Source organism: Natator depressus, chromosome 21, assembly GCF_965152275.1.
Source record: "Natator depressus isolate rNatDep1 chromosome 21, rNatDep2.hap1, whole genome shotgun sequence".
NCBI classification, from domain to species: Eukaryota; Metazoa; Chordata; order Testudines; family Cheloniidae; genus Natator; species Natator depressus.
This window is the reverse complement of record NC_134254.1, coordinates 7,398,287-7,417,364: the sequence shown is the minus strand read 5'-3', so window position 1 is coordinate 7,417,364 and position 19,078 is coordinate 7,398,287. Positions and strand designations below refer to the sequence as shown.

The following is a 19,078-nucleotide window of genomic DNA, read 5'->3' as shown; positions in this document are numbered from 1 at the left end:
CAGTCTCTTTATCTTAGAGAAAAAGCAGAAGCAAAAGAGGAACTGACTTGCCCCTGGCTAAAGAGAACCAGGATTCAAACTTGGGAATTCCTGGGCCAGTCCTGTATTCCGAATACTAGCCTGTGCCCCTCCGTCATTCTTAAGCTATTTTTTTTCACTTGCTATAATTTATGACAGTTTGTGTGCCTGTAGAAAGACTTTGAACTCCTAATGGACAACATCAGTTTATACCAATGCTGTCCACAAAGGACAAGAGCTCATACAAACTCTTGTCTCACCTGGAAAGAAATGTTGGCAAATACGAAAAGAAATCAAAAAGCCTGGAATGAACACCCGTGCCAAATGTGACCACTCACAATCACCTCTCCCCATCTACTGTCCTTCCTCTCTTACTCCATTTGGATTTGAAGCTCCTTGGAGCAGAGAATCTTATCTTTGTGCTTGCCTAGTAAAACACTAATCACTTGGATGAGATCTTAAAGGTAAGTTTTATAACTTATCAGTGTTTAAACACACCTACTTAACTGCTTTTGTTAGGTTCCTATGTCCCTTGGTTTATATTTCATATGTGAGTGTCACTTCATGTGATCAATAATTTTGTCTCTGAACCCCTTGCAAGTTTCCATGGATACAGATGTGAAGTGACAGGTCCCCACTGTTTGCTTTGACCCCACGGTGACATCTTGCTCCCAGACACGCTCTCCAGAGAATATGCCTGTGCTACTGATATTTATTTTGTTTTGTACCATTGCATATTTTGATCCCTCTGCAGTTCCCTTCAGGATAAAGGCAGACGAAAAATCTGATTAGTTTATTCAGTGCCGAAACTTTGCAGGATTGTCAGACGCATTTTGTGTGGCCGGGATAGCGAGAGACTTGCAGTGCCAACCAGGCAGAAAGGCTGCGCATGAGTTAACGGCTTTACGGCTTCAGCATGGGAAGAACAAGGACGTTGACTTATTAAAAATCCATTCCTACAGGGTAGCTTGGCATGATCAGCTGACTTGCCTGCTTAAAAAAAAAAGCATGAAGAAAACATGTATTTTACATATAGAGTGATAGAGTATCACTGGTATGAGTTACCCACAACATAAGAAGATACTACTGTGTGCTTTTTTTTTTTTTAGTACCTTTAACTGAAGACTCTCAAAGCAGTTCACAAGTTGAAAATTAGACCTCATCATATACATGTGAGGTAGATGGGTAATCTGCCCATTTCACAGAGGGAAAAACTGAGCCACAGAGAAGTTAAGACTGAATCCACCCCTGCTCATCTGTCCCAGTAAACTTAACTTATTTCTCTGATTGGCCCAGGGAGATTTTCAGCTGCTTGCTAGCCAGGCAAATAGGACAGATGTGGGACAGTCCATCAGCTTGAGTCCTGAATGACCCAGTGTGGAAAAACATGCACTGAAGAGGCTGCATGTGTCGCTGCTTATTCCAGCAATGAATTGGTCGTTGCAAAAATGTGTTCCTCTCTTATAACTAATAACACGTAAAACACATTAACTTTAAAAACAAAAAACAAAAAAACCCACAATAGCTCCGAATTTCTCCTGCAGGAAAAAACAAAATGGTTTTTCTTTTCCTTTAAACAAAAACAAACAAAACAGCTAATGGGCTAGACTTTGCCCCTGATTGTATCTGCTCTGTGCAAATCCATTCAAATCTATGAGTTTTTAAGGGTCGTGAAAGCAGAACTTGGTCCATTTTCCCTGGGGAGACTTAACGGGGAGGAATGTCCCCAAGTCATTTCCATCTTTCAAGATAGCAGCTCTAGGGATATTGGACTGAGCTAATCCCTGGTGATTTAGTAGTTTTACAGAAGGGATAAATTTTGCCCACTGTGAACCCTGGTACTGAGCACCTGCTATTGATTTCAATGGGACAGCAAGTTTTCATTACCTCTTGTCAAGCTCTGTCTAGCTCTGTAACCTGAGGTCCTGGGTCTCCCTTGCCTGCACACCATGTGCAGGGGGAACGGATGTTTCAAGGCCATTACTCTGCATCATCGGCAACGTGCCCGCGGCAGTTTGGAGGATGCAGCAAGTGGATCTCTGGGGATTATTTGTGCTCATAAGTGAGGATGCTTTGCAACTGCACAGTGACAGAGAAAACAAACCAACAACACGGAAATGCAGCATGGCCATCTCACAGAGCAGCCCAACATCATGCTCATGGAGGTAGCTTGTGCATTAACCTGTCGTCTTCATAGATCTGTCTGTCACTGGTGCTTGACACAGAGCTAAGTTTGGGGTCCGGGGTTATAAACAAGGATCGTCTGGCTTAACGTAAGGGTTTAAGGTAGAGCCCTGGGGTGAAGCTGCTAATGACAACGCCATCAATTGTGGCTCAGATAAAGCAGGTTCCTTACACTAAGGTATCTTATCCGTCCTGGCAAGCACAGGGTGTGTGTGTGTGTTTCAGTGCAGTGCTACTCAATGCTGATCAATGAACATAACGAAGCAGGACATATTCCTGAGGCACAATGAGGTGAAGGATCTTGCCCCGGGTAAAAGAGAGAGTCAGTGGCAGAGTTGGGAATAGAAATGCCAGTGTCCTGACTTCCAGCCTCCTGCTCTTATTGCTAGATCGCAAGGCCTCTGGCTGCCACTGCTTCGGTCAAACTAAACTGCTGTATCTAAAGGAGGAGATGGCCAAGGGGTGGAAAGCTGGTGGCTGCTGCGAAGGTAATTGTTCCTGAAGCCAGCATGATGCCTTCTGGTGTGTGGCTCTGTGCGGCCCCTGCTATGGCTCTCGTAGCTGTTGAGGGGATACAGATATGGCCTGGTCCTCGCCCATCCCTGCCTGTGAGGAATTTGAATGCTGCCCTCCTTGCTAGACTCCTCCAGTGCTTGAGGAACAGCAGTACAAGGACTGGGATTTTACCCGGCCCCTACTCAAAGGCACAAGGGATAAGGTGATGGAGGAAGCCTCTAGGTCCTGATCTTGCATCACTGAAGTCGGGCAGTTTAACTATTGGAGAGGAACGATGGTCTTACGGTTTGGGCACTGGAGTGGGACTTGGCAGATCTGTGGTCAATTCCCAGCTCTGCCACAGACTCTCTGGGCGACCTTGGGCCAGCCACTTCATCTCCCTGTGCCTCAGTCCCCTGTCAGTAAAATGGTGGTGATCCTTCCTTTGTCTATTTATACTGCAAGCTCTTTGGGGCAGAGACTGTCTTTCTGTGTGTTTGTACAGCACTAGTACTGTGGGGCCCAGATCTCTGTTAAAATTTAGGTGCTATTGTAATACAAACAACCACTTATTTCAGTGAGAGTCTGTTCAGGCCTGTATTTCCCATGCCCTCATTAACACAGGGAGCGGGGGGAGACGGGTGGTTGGATATTTTTTCTAAAATATGTGTTCTAGGAATTATGCTGAAGCAGTTCTCTGGCCTGTGGTATACAAGAGATCAGACTAGATGATCACAGTGACTCCTCCTGTCCTTGGAATCTGTGAACACACCCACTTTTTGTTTGATTTTCTCTGACTGTAACGTATAGTTAATACCACGTGGGAGGGTTGTGTATCCAAGTTAGTGAATGTTTGCACGGTGCTCTGCTGGCACTACGTATTATTAGTTTAGCTTCTAAATTCAGACCTTGCCTGTAACTTTGATTTTTATTTTTCAAATGATCGAAGGGGTATTTTATTTTCACCAAAGTTGCACAGCGGTGGGGAAAACATTGCCTGGACCACAGGCAAAAGTAGAGTTTGCTGTGGCTGTTTGGATCTCTGGCATCTCTCTATTGGCTTCCAGCCCACAGGCCTGATCCTCTCGTTTGATTGGACCGCAGCGCCTTCCGTTTCCAACACCACTGTAATTTTCCAGTGGTTGGAAATCAGATTAGGATTGTTGGCCTACCCTCTTCCCATCACCCACATCCAAATAATCCAGATCAGTGAGGCTGGCTGTATAATTATCTCTGCAGCTATTCTGGGTTAATGAGAAATGCAGACCGAGCTGAAATGAAATCAGTTCATGGCAGTTACTGCCATGTCCTTTTGGTGGGAAGGGAGCAGGTTGTGTGTGTTGGTTTTTGAACTTTAAACTGAATTTCAAGGTGCCTACGATGACATTAGCTGTCACTAATAATGTGCATCCCCCATCCTAATCGGCTGTTTGAGGCTTAAAGTCATTAGAATTGTAATTGCTACTAAAGGGTAGCTTTTGCCGCAATGTGTGGGGGAGTTATGTGCATCCTCTTTCATCGAGATAAGAACGTACCCCTAAGCATGTAACATCAAACCAGCATTAATAACTAACACTTCAGGGATAGGAGCCAGAAAACAATGGAGATATCGCCCTGTTGATTATAAAATGTCCGGTTTTTGACATGTGAGAATCAGGGGATGAAAATGCATCTTTGAGGGCACCTTCTGCTATGGCAAGCGGGTGGGTTCAAATGCATCCATAAAAATGGTGTTGTCGGAAGTCTTTGGACTGCTGAGATCTCCCAGGGGACGCAGCATCTTTTCACTTGGGAAGATAGTTCTATACCAGGAAGGGGTTTCCCCCCATTCCCATCTGATCAGTGAAATGAAAACAGCATATTAATAAGATGGCAACGAAACTGCAGCTCTCGGTTGTGGATACCTCATTTCAAATGCTTTGAGAAATGGAAGCTTTTTTTCCCCTTTGGTTTATCTCTTCTGTTCTTGATTAATCCTTGTCTCTCACTCTTTCAGGGGGAAATTCCCCTCTTTATCCCCCACAAAAGCCTATAGTCAAGTTTGCACATGGCCCTCTAGGGAAATCAGGCTGCTTATAAGACGTATTTCATTGCGAGGCTTCATACAATTAACCTAACAAAGGTTTCTCTCCCCCTCCCTTCAATCTGTTTTCATAATTATCAGAAGAACTAGGAGGCCTAAAGACTGTGGTCCATGTTTTAATTAAATTACCTCTCTTTTGATGTGTTGTTTCAGAGCTGAGAGTTACTGGTGTCAAGCTTGTTAACTCACCATGTGCAATTAAAGCAATAAGAACTAAAATCAAGCAAGAGAAGAGCTCAAAACAGGGCCTCTGTATCTGAACTTCAGGAGTGTTCAAAATCTGAACTGGGATGCACGTGGATTTATATCTTTGTATTGGACTAAACCAAAGACGTGGTTCCAAACTGCCCCAATCTTGGAATGTTTAATATCCTAGATCCAGTTTCAGATGTTTGAGTATGTCTCTAGTTTACATAACTTTAAAGGTCTGGTTTCAACACCTTTTTCTATTGATCTGCCTGTAGGCTATATGGTGAATGTAGCATATAAACTTCCCCTTCTCCTCCATGGGGAAAAATTAGAAGTAGGGATGTGTATGCTCTAATAAATTTGTTAGTCTCTAAGGTGCCACAAGTACTCCTGGTGTGTGTTGTAGGTTTTTTTTTTTTGGTTTTTTTGTTTGTTTGGTTTTTTTGCAGATACAGACTAACACGGCCGCTACTCTGAAACACGGCCCATTCTTTGGCATGACTCAGGTCTCTTTAGATGATTAAGGAAGCCCTTGTGCTGGTAATATGCAGGGAACACACAGTTCTGAATACAGCAACATGTTCAATAACTTGTCACGCCTAGAGTCTCGTGGTCAAGTGCTTTGCATCGCATAGGGGATCCAAGCTGGCAGCCCCGTCTCCTGGGCAGGCAATGGCTTAGAGCTCTGTAGAGTCAGCATGCTTGTTCCTTGGGATGGAGGAAGGGAGTTGAGTCGCTCTCCAGCCTTCCCCTCTGACGCAGAACATCCTCAAGCCCTGGAGGAGGTCAGATGCTGCAGACTCCACTAGGATGTGGAGCTACTGAGGATTGAAGGCATATTTGGGGCGGGGGGAGTGGAGGAACCTGGAGCGTCTCTCTCTCCTTCCCCCCCCCCCGCCCCCTTAAAAATTACTATACATTGCTGCATCATGAATGGAAAAAAACTGTGTGTGATATAAATAATGCCACATGGAAAGCACCATCCTGCAGCCATACAGTTCTCCTCCTCCTGAGGACATTTCCTGCCCTGCATTGAATAACACTTGTAACCGAGACCCTCCTTCTTTACAGGCTAAGTTGGATTTTTAAGGGTGTGTGTGTGTGTGTGTGTGTGTGTGTGTGTGTAAATCTCCTGGAGTTCAGGTTTTTATCTCTCTCTTTCAAACTCTTTCCCCAGTGTTACTTTGGGTTTCATCCATTAAAACCATGTGCAGTAGGGATGCAAGCACCCATCGCTCCCACCCCCAGCCCCGCCCTGCCCCACCCCAGTTAGGAGTGGGTGTTCCATGTAGATAGTTATACAGATTCTTCATTGCTCTGCACCTTGTGCTGTCAGTTACAGCCGTGTGAAGTGAGAGTGAAATGCTGCTATTCTGACCTGGTTGCATTTTATACTTTAACAAGTACAGAGCAGGTAGCTACATGCTGTGTATGAAAGCCAGGCCACTGTCTTTATTATTTCATAAGAATCTTTCCCATTCCCCCCTCTCTGCTCTTCTGCCTCTGAGCACCCTGCTTCTATTTGTTCCGCTTGGATTTCTGTTCTCTGCTCCTTGCATCACCCTGTCTCTGAAGTCCAACTATCCAGCCCATGCTGCTGGAGTGTTTTGAAATGTGAGGGAGACAACTTTGGTTGTCCCTAGCATATCCTTTGGCTGCTGGAAGTAACCTCCCTTCCACACCTAGCCCAGGTACGGTCATATTTGCAATCCCCGCCGCAGGGGAAACATTGCTTGCAGCTAGTTCTCGGTCAGCGCACAAGCGTTTAACTGTTAGAGGAGCAGACAGTTCTATCCAGGGGCAGACCAGTTTGGGCTACAGGAGCGCCTGCTGTGAAGTAATTATCCTCTCATTGGCTTGTACTGCCTGAGCTGTGCCACAGCGCCATGCGAGTTAAACATGCAGTTAGTGCTGCTGTGCACTGCGTCCTAGGCTTGAGCCGTACGAGCCTCAGTAAAATTCCCCCCTCAGCACTGCCGACGATGCAGTAAGTGATTCAGCAGAACAGAGCGAAGCTGGTAGGGGAGGCGGCTGGTAAGTTGGTTTTGTTTGGAGGTGCTCCAGCTCAGGGTTCAGGTGCCCCTTGCGTGTTGCCCAGCCGTCATTGTTGATGCTGCTGTTTGGAAAAGGAAAGGTGTCTGGATTTCAGCTCGGCTGGTGACTGGACTTTGGGAAAGACTCCGTTCCCAAGTCACAGGCAGCAGCTGCGTGAGTTTCTCGGTGGCAGGGCTTGCTTGCTGGGAGCAAAGGGAGCCATCGGGATTGTTCGTATTCGGGAGTTGAGAGTGTTGGCCCAGCAAGAAGAGAGCTCACTGCTTCCTGCTTCTCAAGATCAAGCCCCGGCAGAGCTCAAAGTGAGTTGCTTTTTGCTTTCTCTGCCCATGGCCAGTATAAATACAGCATTAAAAAAGCCACTCCATAGCTGTTCACTCTAATAGGGAGTACAGTCTGTTAATTTCTCTGATGCCTTGTTACCAAAGCCGGGTGTGCTTAGTGCTTTAACTCCTGTTTGTTAGGAGTTCCAGAGATTCCGTAATATGCAGTAATGGTTTGCACTTTGGGCTTCATCTCAAACACTGTATGTAGGCAAAACTCCCACTAAGGTCACGGAAGTTGTGCTTGCATTTGGAGCACCAAGATCTGGACCTTAGTTAGGTGACGAATAAGGGAATAGCTGAACATCAGGTGTTCGCCAGACTTTCTCTCCCGGAACCACCGGTAAACAGGCCAACAGATTCACTTTGGCACTTTATCTTTCTGGGCTTCATGAAGTGAGTTCCATGCCATGTGGCCCTTAGAAACTGCATCTGTCTTGGTGCGCAGCCCTGAAAGATCACATAGTGCTTTTCCTAAGAGTAGGAACTTTCTGACCAAAATATTTCTCTTGATGTGCATCATGCCATGTACCTGTCCTCTGACTAGTTGCCATCCACCACCCTGCAGGCAGCCGCACGTCAGCATAGTGGTGAGAAATGTCTCTCTGTGTCTATAAGGACGCATGCGCTCTTCCATTCTGAAGGGTGTGTGAAATTGAACTGAAAATCATGGAAGGAAAGGAGCAATGATTCCCTGGCATACTGCTCCAGTCCTTGCAAAGTCCCTGACAACCTAACTGAGTTAAGGGCCTTGTGGGATTTTGAAGGGTTGGGCAGCAGGGAGTTATGGCTGCCTTTAAGTGGAAACCTGGATCTAGGGCATCCAAGCCATCTAGCAAACTGAGTGTGGATAAGTCACCTGTTCTGTCTCCAGTGAGTTCCAGATGTGCCCATGCCAGACTTAGTATTTTTATTCCTCACATCTTCCTTGTCTCTGTTTTGGTTCTCCTAGCTGTCTGGCTTGCTTCTCTCCTTCCAGTTCAGTTGGCTGTCTGATTTCCACCCCATCTGCCTTTTGGGAACAAGAGGTATCATCTGAAACCAGCAGAAGGTTCTTTTCCCTTTCTGAGCTCTGGACATTCTGGCTTGTTGACTAGTTCTCACTCTGTTTTCCATATTAGTGGGTTCCTATTAATATGAGTAAAGGAAGTCTTAATATTTTAAAAGAATGAGGAAGGCTGGTCAAGTAGTTAGATAAATGGACTGTGAGTCAGGGCTTGTGGGTTCTATTCTTGTCTCCTCCGCTAACTCTCTTTAGAAGTCCGTTCTCCTCTAGGTATGCCCTTGTGCACATGCCATTGCCCTCGGTGCCTCAGTTTCCCCATCTATAAAATGAGGGTTGTGATGTGTGTCAATGTGGCATGGGTAGTTTGCGGTATAAAGCCCTTTGAGATTCATGGCTGGTGGTGCTAGAGAAGGGCAGTGTAGTATTACAAATCCTCACTAAAATGCTAATAATCTGAGTTAAACTGCTGGAAGCTATTCCACAATATATGGGGCCAAATGCATTGGTGTAACAGAGCTGAGCCCCTCTTCCTCCCCTTCCCCCCCCCCCCTGCCTTCTGTGGACTCTCAGTGGGGTATGAGAAAGCAGAACTTCCTGGCTTTTTGTGAGCTTGATGTGTGCTCTGTGGAGCTGTCTCATCAGTACAGAGCTCTATAAAAAGGGCTGAAACAGAACGAGGCTGCGTTTGGAACAAACAAACAAACCTCTGCCGTACAAGTGTCTCTGGCCTCCAGTGTGCGGAACACGGGGACAGGCCCTGACTGGCACTCGAGCCTGTTCTCAGCTGACTCGGAGAGGCGCAGAGTACAGAGTGGGTAGTGTCCAGGGCTACAACTCCTGCATTATGCATGAGGGAGATCCAGCGAGAGAGTTGGGATGGAAGGAGGGGGAGAGAGGAATGGGGGAGCAGTTGTTAATAAATGGTAGTGTGTGTTCTCCCATTCACTGTGGCACTTGGAGACCTGGTGTCCTGGAGATAATAAAGCTCTGTGTAAGCCAGAGAAGGCTGCTGAAGCTCTGTGTGCGGTGGGGAGGCGGGGGGTGGACCTTCTGAAGCAATTGGATTATCTTTTCTGCTGGACACTGGGAAGGTCTGTTTGTGCAGCTGAAGGCTAGAGACGGGTCCGATCGTTGCACCCTTGGAAACAGCAGGTCCCAGCGTTCTGCTCCCCAGCTGAGCTGCCTGGATGCTGCTTTGGTCTTTGAGCGCTTAACTCAATATTCCCTGTTCACATGGAGGACCTCCTTGTCTGGGATCGAGGAGACTGAAAGATCCTACCCTGAATTTCGGAGGGGATAAACCATGGCTTAAACGTGAAAGGCAAAGGTAGGCTGGCCTGCGTATTAGATAGCTTGGGAGTTACTTACAGGAGTGGATTTTCATATGCACAGCACACAGAGAGGCGTAACGGAGATGTAGGCATATATAGCATAATGGTCAGAAATGTTGTATACCCTCATTCCGCCTAGCACCCCTCGTGAGCATCTTAAAGGGGGCAAGAATGCAGACTTTTTCTAATCTTTGGAGGTGAGACCTTTGTCCGGTCTCAGCAAAAGACTACGTCCAAGTGAATCCAAGCTCCACACAAGGCTGTGTGTTTTGCTCTGGTGGCAGACATCCTTTGTGAATACGATATCCAAGATGACCTGATCTTATCTCTTGCATGTGAATCCTTGAGTTACCTGCTGAGTTTTGCTTTGCTGCTGTGAGCTCCGTGCAGCATTCAAACTCTGGCTCTCTCTTGATTCCCCTGCTCGGCTTTCCAGTGTCTCCCAAAACGATGCAGGGATCTCGTGACCCTTTAACTCTTAGGTATTTCAGAGTCTCTGGACCATTTGAAACCAGGCAGGTCTGATAATCGCTGGTGTGGCTGGAAGTAAAATCAAGCAGTTCATCTCTCTCATGGGGAGAAGAGGGCTAACTTACATACCTCTTCAGCTATTGTGAGGTTGTTGCCCTGTTTTGAAAGCCCTGTGCACACAGCAATGTACTGTACACAGCATTGTACTAGTATTCTGATAAACATTACCTTGAAATCCTTGAAAAAAATTACCTCGAAATTCTGATAAACGTTACCTTGAAATAATTCAGCTGTTTGTTCTGCCTTTTTATATATAAATCATGTTTCACTCTGATTTTTGTCTGCTCCCATTGAAGCTGATGCCAAAAACTCCCATAGAAGTTTGCATAGAAACAGGAACATCTGAATGAATTCTAGTTATTTTTAAATGTATTTAGTCACTTTGCTCATTATCTGGAGCTGTGGTCTCTTGCCTCTGCACTTTTTTTATTCACCTGTTTTTTGGGTGAGAAGTAAAACTGAGGTCTGATCACTTGTGGTCGTGAACAAGCTCTTTTCAGAAAAGATGGAGCATTGGCCCCAATGTCCTGGCCAAAGTCTCGATTTGAGTGATTGTCTCCTGCCTTCCTAAATTCCCCTGCGGCTTCAGTTGAATGCAGGCACCTTCTTCACTGCCTGTTTTATTCCATTGCTTTGTGCTGTAAAACAGCACCCCAGAGTTACCCCATTTCAGTGAGAAGTGAAGTGTTTGGATCCTCTAGAGAGAGCCAGTTACCCAACCCTGGCTGCATTATTCAGAGCAAAGGAGCAGAAATCTTGATACAAAGGGTCTGAAATGCCTGGAAATGGGGAAGGAAGCTTTTTCAGAAGGCTTTCCCTCCTCCCAAACCACGTCTGCAGTTTATTTTGACTTTTTTTAGAGGAGAAAGTGGGTTAAAATTGGAGCAGAGCTGGGGAGAAACTGTTTTTTTGTTTTGTTTTGTTTTTTGAGCCATGCTCCGGTAGCAACCCAGAGGGTTTTTCCCGCAGAAATTAACGCTGTTCTCTGCATAGTTAATGCCAGCTCCATGGCTTGTACATGCCCGCCTTGCTGCTGCTCCAGTTGGAGTAGGTGATATAGGAGTAGAGGGGGCTGATGACACCACAGCCCCTGGAGGAAACATGCTCAAGGGAAGGAGGAGCTAGCTCCCCACAGAGGTACCCACAATCAGTGGTGCTGCAGCAGGATCTCCCTACTAATGTGTGACTCCAAAGCTGGGCCCCTTCCCTGTTCCACGTAGCCCTTTGCCTGAGATCAGAGCGGGTAGCCATGGAGTTGGGAAACCGTTTTTGCCATCTAGAGCAGGGGTTCTCAACCTTTTTCGTTGACGCCCTCCCACCCAGCATGCTATAAAAGCTCCACGGCCCACCTATGCCACAACAACTGGTTGTTTTTCTCCATATAAAAGCCAGGGCTGGCACTAGGGGGTGGCAAGCAGGGCAGTTGCCCAGGGCACCATGTCATAGGGGGCACCGCAAATCTAAATTGCTCAGGCTTCAGTGCCCCAGTGCGTTAAATGCTGGCCATGCTTGGCGGACCCCCCCTGAAACCTGCTTTGCGGCCCCCACAGGGGACCCCGGACCCCTGACTGAGAACCACTGGTCTAGAGGGCTCTCCCCATGAGTGGGAAATTCAGCCCTCTGCACTATGTTCTGCTTTTTGTTACGTGGGTGTGAATCTGGGGTAAATGTGTTGACGCCAATAAAATTACTCCAGATTTACATTGGTGTCGCTGAGATCAGGATTAGACCCCTAATATTTACAGATCACTTAGCATTTTATAGTCTTTCCTTTGAGGTTCTCAAAATCTTGTCATTCTCTGCTTTTCTTCTTTCTCTCTCTCTCTCTTTTTTTTTTCTTTGTTGCTTGGGCCTTTGTTCTTGCTCTAGAAAACACATTTATTACTGTAAGGGCCTGTTTACAATGTCAAATCAGCTGTATAAAACCAGCTATGCAAAAATCCCGTTCTTCTTCTTCGGTGGAGGGCAATCTTGCAGAACAAGCCTGCTTTGCTATGAAAATGCTTCCATGACTAAATATTGGTTTTCGACATTATTAAGTTTAACGCAACAGACCATTTCCCGCCCAGCTCTTCTTTTAGGATGGGGGAGCGTGATCTTGGCCCACTGTTTTTGTCCTTACACACTTTCTATTTTTACAGTTCAGAAAGCTCAGGTCTTTGTCAGTATAATGAAACTTGTGACCTTATTTCTAGAGTTCTGTGAATAATATTCTCAAATACCTTATTCAGTGAATTTCTTTCCAGTCAGCTGTCGAATGAATTAGTCAGGAATAACGTCTTTTCATTGTTCAGCTAATTAATTCTTCATGGTACATCAAGGTGGCTTTTGCTCTCAAGGCCCTGACTGTCCCATCTGTGGGTGAAAGCAAACTAGCACTAGTCATGTTCAATATTCCAATTTAGTTCCCCTGATGAGATTGGGTAAAGATGGGGGGGAGGGTTGTCTGAGTATCATTGAAGCCAAATTCCACAAGTGGCTGCTTCAGGCTGTCTGTAACAGGATTTTATAATGTTGTTGTAACTGTGTTCTCAGATAAAATGTAAACCTCCAAAAAGACTCTTTCTGCACTGGTCCAGGAAACCTTGCTAGAACCCTTCTAGCAACAATAGTTGTTTAAGCTCTGTTAGTCCACGTTTTCAAAAGTGATTAGTAAATTTTGGGTGTCTCAATCTGAAACACCTTTAAAGGGGCCTCTTCTTCCAGAGGTCAAATGCTCATTGTTTTCTGAAAATCAAGCTTTAAGGGGGCCTGGTTTTCTGAAACCTCTCACTCAAAAACTGAGACCCCCCCCCACAAAAGACTTCTGAAAACCTAGGCCAGTTGTTTCTCCTAGGAGGTGCTGAGTGTGTGTGTGTGTATGTGTGTGTGTGTGTGTGAAGCTATAGTGTTGATGAGGCTTTTGTGTTGCTTCTCAAGTTGCCCTGGTGTCTTTCTCTCCCACATTCTTTTTTTCCTGACATGTAATTGCATGTTGCAGTTCCGATGTTTGAAAGCAGTTCTAAATTATACCTTCCCTGGGTTCCATGCTGAGCAGCTGTAGAGCAGATGCAACAAGAGTCATTAGTCACACTTAATATCTAGCCAGCTAGTTAAAGATGAGTCCATGAAAAGGGCATAGTACACAGCAACCTTGTCTGTTTCTCAGTAATGACCCATTAGTGTATTATGAACAAATATAGGTGGAGAGGAAATAAGAGTGAATCAGAGCTAATATGGAACTGACTGTACCTCTGGGATCTGGGGTACGGTGAGTATATTTCTACATGTTTTTGCTCTGTGGTTAAATTAGCATGAAACTGCACTGAAAATCATTAGCATGAACTGGCTGGAGTGTAACTGTTAGCTGTGTAATAGACTCCCCAGGAGGTGCATTGTGTGCTACAGGGATGTCAAGGGCAGGCCGCATTCACTACAAATCATGTTGGTTTTTCTGTGCCTGTCTCACCTCTTGAGGCACCGCTGTAATGAAACGATCTAGCACCTGTTTCACTGGGAACCGAAGGCCCTGATTAGCTTGGACTTGAGTACAGAGTGAGCATGCTCACCTGCCTCCCCTAGGGCTGGAGACCAGCAGCACTGTCCATTCAAAAGAATAATCTTTCAATTCCTGTTCCTCAGCCGCTCTCTCAAACTACACCCACCAGCAACCCAGCCAGCAGGGGAGGGGAAGTCCAATAGTGAGTGAACAGACATGACTGTTTATCCAAGGCCAGATTTACAAAGATGCGTAGGCACCGACAAAGTGGGTAGGTGCCTGAATACCTTTGTAAACCTGGCCCATAGTCTTACGGTGTATGTACCGGTATGTTCCTTTTAAGCTACCACAGTGTTATAACTTGAAAACCCCAGCTGGTAGTGGAGTCTCATACCCAAGCTGTTAGTGTCTGCATGCTGCTGAAGTGGCTCTACTGATTTCAAAGAAATGGCTCACGTTTGTATGATGAGGCCTTAAGTGTTTTTATGTTTAAAAAAAAAAAATACAAAGTTGGGGTGGGGGGAAGGATGCGACGTGAACATGTCATGCTTAGTGCAGGTCTGGGCTCAGGGTGAGTACTGGCTACATGAGTCAGTCCAAAAGCAAGAGAGAACCACAAGATCTACAGTAGAACCTCAGAGTTATGAACACTGGAGTTGTGAACTGACTGGTCAACCACACGCCTCATTTGGAACTGGAAATACACAATCAGTCAGCAGCAGAGAGAGACACGTCCATGCCCAACCCCAAAAAAGGGGCAAATACCGGTACAGTACTGTATTAAATGTAAACTACTAAAAAAAGAGACTTTAAAAAAAATATATATGTATATTTGACAAAGTAAGGAAACTTTTTCTTTGCTTGTTTCATTTAAATTAAGATGGTTAAAAGCAGCATTTTTCTTTTGCTATATTAAGTCAATATTCAGTTGTAAACTTTTGAAAACAACCATAATGTTTTGTTCAGCGTTACGAACAGCCTCCATTCCCAAGATGTTCATAACTCTGAGGTTCTACTGTATCTGCATCCAGCAATCTCAAAAGAATCCCCTTTATATTAATATTTTAGGAGATTTTAGTTTTGCTTAAATTGTAACGTGAGCTGAATTTAGAGGAATACAAGATGTCTAAGAGCAGTGGTAGATGGCTGGTCTGATGGATGGTACTGTGCCAACTGCTCTGCGTCCCCACCAGTGTGTATTTTTTCCAACAAGAAGTTTTTAAGTAGAGCCATGGACTGAAATTGGCATGTCAGAATGAAAATTCCAGTAAATGACACTCTTTCCTCTCTTGCAATTAACACCTTTTGCGAAGGGGAAATGAAAGGGAAAGTCTCCTGCTTAGTGATTTCCATGCATTGCTGGGGGCAGAGTCACAGCTCTGACTAATTTTTCATGAATAATTTTTGAAGTAGTGTCTGAATTCCACCCCCGACTTGTTCACATGGGAATTTCTGTGCATAAATGCTGGTTGCTATGGATACATGGAACGGCCATGGTCCCAGTGGAACAAACCAAACAGCTGAGGATACTGTTACCACAATTGGGGTCTGCGTGTTTTGCCAAGCGAGGTTTGAATGGTGATAACTTTGCAAAAGGGAACTGTAACCATTGCTACAAAATGAAATTACTCGGCCAGATTCAGCTATGGCATTGACTGGTGCAACTCTGAATGACTTTAGTTATTGTTGAATCCACTTAAGTTAGGACCGAATCTGGTTCTCTGTGTATCACAGACATCCCTGTGAAAAGGAAACTCGTTTCAGCTTTTGTAGAAGCATCCAGGTTACCAGCTGCACAGTTTCCTTCCCCGCTCCTCCCCCGAGACCCCCAGTCTTGGCTTTAAACACTGATCCCAGTGCTAATATCCCTCTTGCATTTCTCAAGCCACAACAAGACCTCGATGGTAGAAACCTGTTCGTTTAGAGTAAATGAGAGATGGATAAAATGCTGCTGTGGTTTAATCTTACAGCTTGTCTGGTTCACAGCGCTGGTCTTGTTGACGCTAATTGTTCTGCCAGGCTCCTGCCTCTTGGTGGTGGTGGCTTTGTGAGCGTGAGACACTTTAGCTGGAAGAATATTTCCAACAGGATCTCCATGGCTTCATGTAGGGACTATCTCAAAGGTGATTCCTTTTACCTTTCTCGGGTAAAGCGTTTTGGTATTCTGGTATTAAATGACAGCAGCGTGCAGACCTTCGTGTGCTAGGCACTGTGTATACATGCAGTGAGACAGGTCCTGTCTCAAGAGAGTTTACAATCTAAATACACCAGACAGACAAAAGATGGGATGGGAAGCAGTGGCAGGGTGGTGAAATGGCTTCCTAAATCAAATAGCAGACCAATGACGGAGCCAGGATTAGGTCTCCTGACTTCCAGTCCAGTGCTTTATCTAGCAGGGTATGATGCCTCAATAGCACATGGTAAGACTGCTGTGTTGCATTGATAAATATCTTCTCTTTACATGTCACCCTTCATCCCAAAGGATACCAAAGATCTTTCCAATCTATGGGCCAAACTGTCACCTGTACAGGTTAGTCCCACATACAGGACAGGAAACTCCATGAAGCTTATCTCCCAGATCTGATTCTGATCTCTCACTGGTACAAATCAGGAATAAATTGCATTGAAGAAAATGGTTATGCCACTGAAAAAACACTGAGGCTAGAATTGGGCCCCATCCAAGTATCTGACTGATCATCTCCATGGGGAACTTCCACTTACCTATCTCAAGTTAAAGGGCTGAGTCGACCCTTCTGCAGTATCAGCCTGGGGCTTCAAAGCGCCTGTGTACTGCAGACTTAGACATCTAAGCCATCCCCTATAAGAATGTAACAAAAAGTTCAGTAGCCATGACGATCTGTGTTCCCTTCACAATGGAAGGGCAGGTGAGGAGGAAGATGCAAACGCTCATTTAGGAAGCTGATCAGAACTTCAATGCCATAAAAGGCCCTTAGGCTAACTTCTTCAGGTACATCCTCACTGCTCTGGTGAGGTTTCTTCTTCGGGAAAAACGATCAAGTCCCCCAGTCATGTTGAAGGGCACAGTCACCCTCCCCATATCCTTTTTAGCCCCATCATCTCGCCCCACCTGCTTTCCTGCTTCCCACGTGGTACTGCTTGTCTGCCAGACTAGAACCTCAATGAGGCTTTTTCTTTGGGTTTCACATTGTCAGAAACCTCTTTCGTAAGTAAGAGATCAGAGTCTTTGCCTCATCATTAATGGCTTTAAGGATTTTGGTGTAAATATTTCAAACAAAGTCATCAGCTTTAAAAATGCCCTTGCTCCAGAGGACAGAAGTTGTAATGGACTGTGAGCTACGCACAGTTGGGTAAGAATAAATGTTAGAGGACTAGTAGATCTCTGATAGCAAATGAGGGATACTGGTCAGAACTGAGGTACATTGACAGAGCGTTGTACTTAAGGAAGCCATGTCATGCATTTGCTTTATGGTGAACTGGGTTATCAAGTGCATGCTCTCATGCCCAGCATCTGCACGCTAAACCCAACAACTTGGGAGTTGTTGTCCTGGGGGTAGCGTAGAGGATTGAGAGCTACAAAATCTGAATTTTTTATTCCCAACTCTCTGCTGATTCTTCCTGTGCAACCTGGAGCCAAGTCACTTCACCGCTCTGTACCTCAGTTTCCACATGTGTAAAGTGGGGAGAGGAATACTCTCAAAGGGCTATTGTAAAGCTTGATTTGTAGTGTTTGTACAATTTTTTGAGATCTCAGCTGGAAGAGGCTTGAACAGTGCAAAGTAGGGTTATGAATGCCTCCCGTTCTTGATTGGCTTTGTAAACGGAGAGCAGTGACAAGAATGCAAATATTATGAGAATTGTATGCATTCTTTAGAGGGAGTGAGGTTTTTGCAACTGTTAAACATCCAGCTGTCACATGACCCATATTTGGAAGCCAGATAAAGGATCCTAAGCTTACTACCCAGAATAGACATTTGTTCTCAAGCTAATTGCATGCTTTTAGTCATTTTCAAATAATAGTGTGCCAAACTTTATCTGCACTGGGACCTGACAGAGATGGGGTTTTTTTTATGCATTTTGTCTGAAGGATAATGAGAATTTATAATCTCTGCCACTAGTAACCAGCCAAAATACCAGCTGTTTGTAATTTACAATATCCTAAAACCAAATGTGGCTTTTCAAATAAACAAAAAATACCATGCCTATATTGAGCTGTCACCAGGGGCCCAATTCTGACACACTTCTGGTATGTTACACCACAAGTGGTTCCACTGAAGTTCCACTGTAACTTCCACTGGAGTTACCCATAGAGTTAGGTACTGCTAGAAACAGAATCAGGTCATAAACTTGTGTAGCCCTTACTCTATTAGTGAGAACTTGTGTGGAAGTCTCACTGAAATCATTGGGAGTCTACCCATTCACTTCAACGGGAGCATGATTGGTGCCTTATCGTGCATCTGAGAATCAGGTCTGATTCTACTCTGCTTGGGCAAACTCCTTGTTGAAGTGCCATTACATTAAAACTGAAAAATATTGCCAACCTAATAATTTCAGGAATTTTAAATATTGGAAAATATATTGGAAGCATCCGCTTCATAATCAGCCCCCTGTTTTGTGGGGTAGGTGATTTAAGAGCCACACATCTACCTATGCTGTCGATAGCAGTGGTACCATTCAACAAGGAATCAATACTCTTTCTACATTGTGATCACTTTAAAAAAGGGATTGCGGGTCTAACATAATGCACAGCCACAGTAATCAAGAAACTGAGCAGCCCTGTTATTTCTGTGTTGTAGAATAACTGTGGGAACTGGCACTTTATGCCATCGCTACAGAAAGCACTAATTAGAGACTGAATTCTGATGTACCTCAAGTCGCAGAACACATTTTAGGCCTAATCCTGGAGAGATGCTGAACAATTTCTCTGAAAACCTCTGAGTCCACCATTCCCATTTGAATGATGCTCAGCACCTTGCAGGATGAGGCCCTATAGTGGTAGCACTTGTCAATTTCCATGATGATTCTTTAGTACAAATTTAGAGGGCCTGATTTTTTAAAGGGTGCTGAGCACCTCTAGTTCCCATTGACTAAAATGAGATTTGTAGGTGCTCAGCACTTCTGAAAATCAGGCCAGTGACCCACGAGGACAGCTTTATTTCCTTCCATCCTGTTCTTAGTTCCTTGATCTAAGAAACTGAAAGTAAACATTATAATCTTCTAAACATAATCTAAGAGGGTGCCTAGGAAAGACCTTCAGCTCATCACTACACAGGTTGCTGTGTTTGCCTCTTGCTGGGAGTATGTGCCTATTCCCATATTATCAGAAAACCACTCTCATGGGCTACCTCAGACACATTTTAATCTTGTTAAGGGAAGTCCCTTTGTACCAGCTGAAGGGGTACGATGTCA

The 19,078-nt window shown here is 45.0% G+C and overlaps 1 protein-coding gene across 23 annotated transcripts in view; it reads left to right on the top strand.

Annotated features, from left to right (window-relative positions):
- Nucleotides 1-19,078, top strand: part of NFASC (neurofascin) — a 179,917-nt gene that overhangs the window by 22,687 nt on the left and 138,152 nt on the right. For 8 of the 23 annotated variants that reach the window (XM_074935908.1, XM_074935912.1, XM_074935915.1 and 5 more), the window contains exon 1: nt 9,415-9,677. The exons of 2 other annotated variants lie outside the window; for them this stretch is intronic. The gene's annotated coding sequence lies outside the window, so the exon portion shown is untranslated. Of the gene's footprint in view, nt 1-9,412; nt 9,678-19,078 lie in introns of those variants that run through there. 13 more of the 23 variants (XM_074935919.1, XM_074935918.1, XM_074935920.1 and 10 more) reach the window with 5 other exon arrangements.